Consider the following 6,576-nt stretch of genomic DNA (forward strand, 5'->3'; position numbering starts at 1 on the left):
CCACTGCCTTGTATCCACTTTGGCATATACAACTAGTATCTATCTGAAACTAAAATGAAAATACAGGACAACAAAAGAAAACAGGGCTACAAATACAAAATAAAACTAAGCTGAATTTGAAAGCTAAATTTAGATTATGAGTTAGTAAATTAAAAAAAATGAGAATTATTAAAGCTAAAGAAACTTTACCAAACTTGTGATGAAAATCACAAGTACTCTGAAATAGTATCACTATAACTTGAAACCTTCCCCGGCAACGACGCCATTTGATTCATGCCTAATTGGTGTCTCAGCTGATTCATGTCCAGCTGGTGCTCCTTGATGGCGGGAGTAATCAACAAAATTTATAACCTATAACACCATGAACTAGGGTAGCAAAGAAAAAGCTACTATAGCATAGTGGCTCTAGGATCGTTCACTGGGAAGGGTTTCCAAGCTGAAAATGATACCAATTCAAAGTGAATTGGTGCTGTTTCATTTTAAGAATAGCTTAAGAAATAAAACACAAACCTTGGTTGGAAAAGGTTTGGACTTAGATTAACAACACAACAAGTGATGAAAATTACTTAAGAAGAAAAGCATTCCTTGGAGATTTAGGTTTACAGGGGAGGTTCCTCATGCAATAGCATAGCTCCGGTCAGTTGGTTCAATTCATCACATTAGAGAATTAACATAAAGTCAATTCTCTAACAGGTGCTGCACAAATGCATCCCTCAATTGGATTTCAGCTTTAATTCTCTCACTGATGCAACTTGCAATGGTTCGAGCCTCTCACTTAGCCTTTACCATTCAAGGTGATCTTTAACCTTAGACTTCCTTTCACAAGCTTGCAAGAGATAACTAATGGATGTCTCCTTAGAGTCCAAAAACTTACCAAGTGTTGGCAATTCTAGAAAATCCTACCTTTAAGTCACCTCCCATAGGCTCGCAAGGGGTAAACTAGTGCATCTTCATGGTTAGAGATCACTTGCCTTACCAAGTGTTGGCCCAGGTGACTCCAAGGTATTTTAAGTTAACTAAAAATGTAGAAACCATTCATGGGACACACTTCCTTTTCATTCATAGCTGAAACCACAAAGCTTTTGATTCTTGCACTTGGAACCTTTCCCGGCAACCTTAACTCCAAGGAACTAAAAGGTTTAGTTACTCATTCTCTGGGGAAAGCTCCTCAGAGAGTGCATAACTTAGTAAATAAAAAATACAATCAAAGTGAGAAGGTAAGGTAGAATAGAGCTCAAGCTCTGTATATTACTTTCTTTCAAACTTACAAAAGGTTCAACACCCTCAGAACAAGCTCCTCGGGCTATATTTATACCAAAATTACATTAACAGCTATTACATGGATATTTTGCCATTTTCCTAACTTAAAAGCTAAGGAATCCTATAATTGGTGGCTTACAAGGAGAATTTGGGGATTTAGGCAACAAAAATCTAACGAAAAATATCTCCAAGTGTCGGTTACAAATATCGGGAAGCACTAAGGACCATTTCGCAGGTGAAAAAGAGGTCTGCGAAATTTCGCAGACAAACAAGAAGGACTGCGAAATCACTTCGCAGCAAAAGGTTGGTTCCGCAGCGCTGCAAAGTTGGCTTACATCTTGTGGTGTTTGGCTTCCATCGCATCATGAAACTTCAGGGGAAATCCATAGCACTGTGCAAAAAGGCTGCGAAATCATTTCGCAACAAAAGGGTGATTTCGCAGCACTTTTTTGAATCCTTCCTTCAGCTTGGAGCAGTTGTCTTCCAAAGGCTGTAACTTCCTCATTTCAGCTCCAAATCGAACACGGTTTAAAGCATTAGATTGTTGAATTCTTAATCTTTCAAATTACATATAGCATGCATAATTTGGACTTCAGTAAGTGCTCCAAAAGTGGCTGAAATTACTGTCATCAAGAATGCCTCATGACTGGATTCTCTTTGCTTCCCCTCCTTGCATTTCAACTTTGCTTATGGCAAAAGGGCTTCAAATCTTTGGTTCTTCATGCTTCTGAGCTTCCCATTGCTTTGACAAGGATTCCAAATAACTCTCCTCAATCTCATATTGCTTTGGTGATAAAAAAGCTATCAAAACACCAAAACTTAAGGCAATTTGATTAGAATTGATTGAAAGGGGCCTTAACATGTTAATTGGGTTAAAAGGCAATAACTACTACTCAAAAGTGTTTAAAAGGATTAATTACAAGCTATCAAATAGCACTTTTTGAGTAGTAATCAGCTATGAATAACATAGGCCTATGGATGACATGAGTTGATCCATGTCGTGAGCTCTTGGCTTTGGATGCTATGAACTACTCGAGGTTATGAATGATATGAACGACTCGGGATCCTATGAGTTCAAACCTCTAGGTGCTATCAATCTCTCAAGGATGTGGATGATATGAATGATTCTTGGTTATGAGCAACTCAGGGCTTTAGATGACATGAATGACTAAAGGTCATGAGCTTAGGGCTCGGGATGCTGTGAATAGCTTAAGACTCTAGATTTTATGAACAACTTAGAGTTGTGGATGATATAAATGACTCGGGATCCTGTGAACATAGGCCTCTAGATTCTATGTGATTACTACTCAAAAAGTGCTCTTTTATAGCTTGTTATAAACTCTTTTAAACACTTTTGAGTAGTAATTAATACCTTTTAACTCAATTGGTACGTTAAGGACCCTTGTAAATGTTTTTAATCAATTTTTGGCTAGTTTTGGTGTTTTTGGTAGCTTTTTTATCATTGAAGAAAGCCAAGAATGAGGGAGAACTTTGTGCAACCCTTGGGAATGAGTTTCCAATCCAATCAAGAGATGCAAGGAAGAGGATTAGATAAAGAAATCCATCATGAAGCAATTTTGCATGGTGATGCGAAATCTTCACATGCTATGCGAAATTCAAAGGACAGCAGTTACAAGGAAAATTTGGAGCACTTCCTGGAGTCCATTGTCTACATGCTATATATCATTTCGAAGCTCAGGAAGTCAGGAGTCCAACGCTTCAAACAGTGTGCAATTTGGAGCTGAAATGAGGAAGTTATGGCCAATTGAAGGCAACTGCACAAAGCTTAAGAGGAATTTCGCATTGACATTTCTTGATGCGACAATTTTCGCATTGACATTCCCTGATGCGAAAATTTTCGCACTGCCTTTTTCCAATGCGAAAATTTTCACAGCACACTTTCCCAATGTGAAAATTTTCGCACTGACTTTCTCCGATGCGAAATTTTTCGCACCACCTTTCTCCAATGTGAAAATGTAATAGTTAGATATTTTACACCGACTCTTTTAGATCTTTTTACCTTAAGATATTTGGTGTAAATTATCAATTCTCTCCTTGTAATTAGTTGAAGATCTTTTAAGATATTTAGGATATCTAATTAAGAGGTTAAAAATATCTCTTCTTATATATCCTAAGATATCTCCTTGTAATAGCAATCCCCAATACAAATCCCAAATACAATCCCCGACACAAATCCATATCTCTAAACCATCTTTGATATCTCCTGTCTCTCTGAGGAGGGGAAGATATTGGAGTGGGGATCACTTGTACATGTTTGTAGTAAGAAATATACAGAGCATTGCTCTACCTTCCCTTCTCATTTTGATTGTATTTTTCATTCTAGTCAAACAGCCTCTGAAGATGTTTTCTCAGAGGATGAGTGGCTAAACTTTTTTTCTCTTGGATAGAAGAGAGCTTGGTGAGGGACCCGACTACAAAAGTGGGAGTTTTCCTTGTTTCAATTTTTAATGAAGAGGAAGTTGTGAATGGTTTTTATATTTTTAGTTAACTTAAAACGCCTTAAAATCACTTGGGCCAACAGTTGGTAAGGCAAGTGGACTCCATCCATTGAGTTACACTAGTTTATCTCTTACGAGCCTCTGGTAGGTGGCTTAAAGGTAGGATTTTCTAGAATAGCCAACACTTGGTAAGATTTTGGACTCTAAGGAGACATCCATCAGTTATCTCTTGCGAGCTTGTGAAGGGTAATCCAAGGTTAAGGATCACCTTGAATGGCAAATGCTAGGTGAGAGGCACGAGCCATTATAAGATGCATCAGTGAGAGGGAATTAGCGTTGAAACCATTAATGGGAAGCAACTGTAACACACCGGTTGGGAGGATAACTATAGGTTAAATCCCCAATGCGAGGAAAGATCTGGAATCTCCACTTTTGTATAAGGGGCCTAAACTTAGTGACCTGAAAATCCAAGAGACCATTTTCTTTGTAATTAAACTCAATTACTATTTTTGGTTAGCTTAAAACCAAGCTTTTCCAAATCAAAGTTTATTTTTTCTTTTAAAGCTAACTTAGAAAAGAAAAAGCACCAATCCAATTCTTTAAACTAATATCAGGTGTGAAATGAAAACTCATCCTAGTGAACGATCCTAGAGCCACTATGCTATGCTAGCCGAGGCTATCCTAGTACATGGTGAAATATGTTATAAACTTTGTTGATTACTCCCGTCTGAGGATTGAATTAGAAGACACCAGCTCGACATGGAATCACTATGAATAGCTAAGTGTTGTGGATGACATGAACAACTCTAAGTTGTGAGCTCAGAGCTTTAGATGCTATGAACCACTTTAGGCTATGGATGACATGAATGACCGAAGGTTCTAATCTCAGAGCTCTAGATGTTAGGAACAGTTTAGGGTTGTGGATGACATGAACAACTCCAAGTCGTGAGCTCAAGGCTTTAGATGCTATGAACAACTCAAGGTTGTGGTTTGCTTGAACTACTTTGGGTCGTGAGCTAAGGGCTCTAGATGCTATGAATAGTTTAGGGATGTTGATGACATGAACGAATCTGTGTCGTGAGCTGAAGGCTCTAGATGCTATGAACAACTCAAAGTTGTGGATGATATGAACAACTCATGATCCCTTGAGCTCAGGCCTCTAGATTCTATGAACGACTTAGGGCTTTAGAAGATATGAACGATTCTTGGTCGTGAGCACTAACCTCTAAACGTTATGAATAGCTTAGGGCAATTGATGACAGGAACGACTCATGGTTGTGAGCTCAAGGCTCTAAATGATATGAACAACTCATGTCTGTGCTTGACATGAACTACTCTAGGTCATGAGCTGAGGGCTCTAGTTTTAGGATAGAGCCCTTAAAAGCATGACATGATGTAATAAATTTGGAATTCATTATTTATTTAATGATGTTCTAGTTTCACTTTTATCCATCCTTATTACATGTATTATACTATATGAGTATTCTTGCCTCAACCTTTTGCATTATACATGAGTTAGGTGCATTTCTACCAAGTTGATTCATTGTATTGTCTCGCAACCTTGAGAGAATATTGAGCTTGTGATGAAATTAGTAGTGGCTTTGACCTATGAGTGAGATCGTAAGCTAATCATATATTCCCTATGGATTGGGTTACTGTTAATGGAAGTTGGTAGCAATGGGTATTTTTAATAAAGGCACTATGATATCTCTTGGGATTGAGATAGAGTGTCGCATTGTATTATCCTAAGGAGGTGTATTCATGGAAACTATGACCATAGTAATTTCTTATGTGGAACTTGATATAGGCTCTTTAAGAGGTAAGATATGTCAACTAAACACATAATAAGACGATTTGTAACTCAAGGATGGTAGAGGTAGTCTTGAAAGACTGATAGCTTTCACCTTGTTAAACTATGGACACTAGTTCATGGGGAGACTGAACACAATGGATACCAGGTCACGGACCTGAGCACTTGGTGTCTCATTATTATTTACATAGGATACTAGAGTTTAGTTGATTCTCTATAGTGGAATGTTGAATCCACTTTAGAATTGGATTCTAAGGGAGCTAATATTGGTATAGGTCCCAGTGGTCCCTGCTTTGAGCTCATATACCTTGTTTGCATGTGTTATGAGGGGAGAATTGACTCTAAGTTTAGTTTTGTGCATAAGGGTGTTTTGGTAATTACGTAAGGTTGCATAAGGGTAAGTGAACAAGGTATCTAGATTGGATTAAGTGATTACTTAGTAGGCCTTATTGGGTTAATTAATCAATTATAACCTATTTTGGGTTAGATTAAGTGACCCAAACCCATGTGGGCTCAAGTCACTTAAGCCCACTTAGGAACCCTATAAATACCCTCTAAGGTTTAGAGTTTCCATAGCTTTTGTGTTCCACCATCTAGAGAGGTAGAAAGCCATAACCTCCACCCTCTTTTCCTTTCCACTGAAAGTGTGCCAAGATCAAGGTTCGAGTGATCGAGTGGAAGACTTCGGGTTTACGAAGCTTCTATGATTTCAATCCTCATCTTTACCATATGGATTTGATTTTGAAACATCTGAATTCAAGGAATGGCTTTTGTTAGCACTTTTTGAATCCTTTTAAAGTACAAAAAAGTTATTTTTTCACTATGCATAGTTAGAAAAAGCCTAGGATAGTTATGCATATTCCTAATTTGATCCAGACTTGGGAAACTGAGAGATCTAGGTTTTTTCCACTAGTTAACTCAAGGCTTTAAATGTTATGAATAACTTAGGGTTGTGGATGATATGAACGACTTGGGATCCTGTAAGCTCAAGCCTCCAGATGACATGAATAGCTCAGGGTTATGGATGATATGAACGATTCTTGGTCG

Source organism: Vitis riparia, chromosome 6 (assembly GCF_004353265.1).
Source record: "Vitis riparia cultivar Riparia Gloire de Montpellier isolate 1030 chromosome 6, EGFV_Vit.rip_1.0, whole genome shotgun sequence".
NCBI lineage: Eukaryota > Viridiplantae > Streptophyta > Magnoliopsida > Vitales > Vitaceae > Vitis > Vitis riparia.